The 2,500-nt window shown below is 50.8% G+C and overlaps 1 pseudogene; it reads right to left on the bottom strand.

Moving 5' to 3' along the window:
- LOC144955325 (28S ribosomal RNA) overlaps positions 1-2,500 on the bottom strand; it is an 8,397-nt pseudogene that overhangs the window by 1,914 nt on the left and 3,983 nt on the right.

Raw genomic sequence — 2,500 nt, 5'->3', positions numbered from 1 at the left:
ATCTGATCTCGCAAAGGGGTGTAGTAAGTTACCTTGTCAGCTGCGGCCTGAGACAAGGTTTTACCCGAGACTTCAAACCGGACGGTGACATCGACCACTAATGCTTTTTCCCCTTTCACGAACACGAGATCTGGTTTTCGTAGTTCTCCATCCTCGGATCTAAGGCGCGGTTCCTTGTGAACCCACCAGCCCAGCCGTGTTGCTTCGTTCGCGAGAATGTCACCGATCTTATTGTGCCGAGCAATCCTTGCTTTCTGAACAGCAGGACATTGACCAAGAATATGTGAGAGAGATTCCAGCCTGGAGGAGCACTTTCTGCAGGAACGTAGCGCTCCCTCTCTGCCCCTGTTCAAGCTCTCCCGAGTCGGGTAGAGGTTGGATCTTACTTGCAGCGCGGCGATATAGTGACGTTGTTTGAAGCCACCTCGTGTCCCCAGCCACGTATTACTAACCTTGTCATGCGCAAAGTTTTCAACACCCACACCCTGCACTGGTTTCTCACACCATCTCTTGAATTCGACCTGCCGCCAGTTACATGGTTTTAAGTATACCGGCTCTTCCGAGGCGAGGTCTGTAGAAAACACCGAAGGAATCGCTTGACAATCACCTCCGGCTCGGACCCATAGGTTTCTGAACTTCTCATCCACACCCTGCGAGGACACTACCTTTCGTATCATAGCATCAGAAGAGTTGGCAATGCGCTGCAGCCTTCTTAGCTGCGCGGATGGAATCATGCTTTCCAACTTCATGATTGCCAGGCCTCCATCACAAGCTCTGGCGTATAGCAGTCCGTTGCAGGTAGAAGGTGGCAGATGGAGCCAACCCTTAACCGCGTTCCTAATCGCTTGGTCCAAAATTCGCAAGGTGGTCGGTCTGCAATCCGCATGGTCGCCTGGGTACAGTAGTCGCGGTAGGGCGTATGCATTGAGAATTTCCACCTTCTGAGTCGGTTTCAAAGGTGCCTCGTCAATGTTCGAGATCCATTTCTTTAATTGTACATTCAAGTCTGGCTGTACAATGCCAGTCCACGGGCTGATCTTCATACCAAGGTATTTCGCGGAATCCTCTGGCCCAACCATTTGGACTTTTACCTCAGCTATGGCCCACGGGTCGCAGTTATTCACCGTGTACGAATCTTTCGTTGGGTTCAGCATGAAGCCCTGGCATTTGTTGGCTTGAACCTTAAGCCCTGATAGTTTGCAGAATGATTCTAGGATGGCGATGTTGGTGTTCATGCCCTCCCACGATTCACTCATCAACACCAAGTCATCTGCAAACGCCAGCGAAGTCACGCACTCAGCTTCAACAGTGTATCCGACACCATGCGTCTCCAAGGCACATAAGAGAGGGTCCATGGCTAGGCTGAACAACAAGGGAGACATCGGATCACCCTGTTTCACACCAACTCGGATATTAATTTCCGGGCTCGAGGCGTCCTTATTCTTAAACGAGGTCGTGCATTGGTCATAGGCGTTTCGAATGATGTTGACCATATGCTCGTCCACCTGTTTTTGCCTTAGAACCCACATGATGTGGGCATGAGACACCGAGTCGAAGGCCTTCGCCACATCGATGAATACCACCGCCAACGACTTTCGAGCCTTCTTTGCCTGATTCATAATGTCTTGAAGTACCTTTAGGTTCTCAGAGCAGCCTGGTGCCGCGATAAACCCGCGTTGCCGCGGATTCAGAGCGCAAGCACGTTCTAGGCGTGCCGTGAGGATCTTGGAAAACAGTCTGAGGATTATGGAGCTAATCGTTATTGGCCTCCAATTTCCCAGATCCTTCAGTAAGTCCTCACTCATAACCTTGGGTATCAGAACAGACCTATTTCTTTTCAGGTCTTTGGGTATGATGCCAGTAACCAACCAAGCGTTGAACAGGGCTGCCAATGTCTTTCCCTCTGGATCAGCAACGATGATTGCTGCCTTTGTCACGCCATCTGGTCCTGGCGCCGATGATGGTTTAATAGCACGGATGCCCGCCACCACCTCTTCCTCCGTAATCAGGGCTTCAAAGTGGTCATTGTTCGCGACCGTCAGCGACTTAAATTGGCCGAGGCCATTAAAAGGTATTGCTTCCTCCCACTTGTTACGGTAGAAGTCATGCACCACATTAATAGGGATCTGGCACTCCTGTTGGTCTTTGCCATCGAGAACTAGAGAGGCCAACCTAGAGCGGTTTCTGTAGAACAGCTTCTGATGTTTCATGAAGTTGCCTCTCTTTACCGCTCTCCTTTTCATCCAAGTCCTCGTAGGCATCGTCCTGGGCATGATAACATCCTCTGCGGTTTTCGAACGGCCACCTCTCGTCCTAACCACTCGCATCATTCGAAGCATTGACTTTGTTGCATTGTCAACCTGGACCTCCTGTTGACCCTCCCCCAGCAGCCATGTCTTCATCACCTCTCTGGCAGGGCCTTCACGCTTCTTGCTTGGCTTAAGCATAAGCAACTCAGAAGCTAGAACGAGTTTGGCCCTCACACCCGACGTAATATCTG

Source organism: Lampetra fluviatilis, unplaced genomic scaffold (assembly GCF_964198595.1).
Source record: "Lampetra fluviatilis unplaced genomic scaffold, kcLamFluv1.1 SCAFFOLD_925, whole genome shotgun sequence".
Taxonomy (NCBI): domain Eukaryota; kingdom Metazoa; phylum Chordata; class Hyperoartia; order Petromyzontiformes; family Petromyzontidae; genus Lampetra; species Lampetra fluviatilis.
This window is presented reverse-complemented; position numbering and strand designations above follow the sequence as displayed.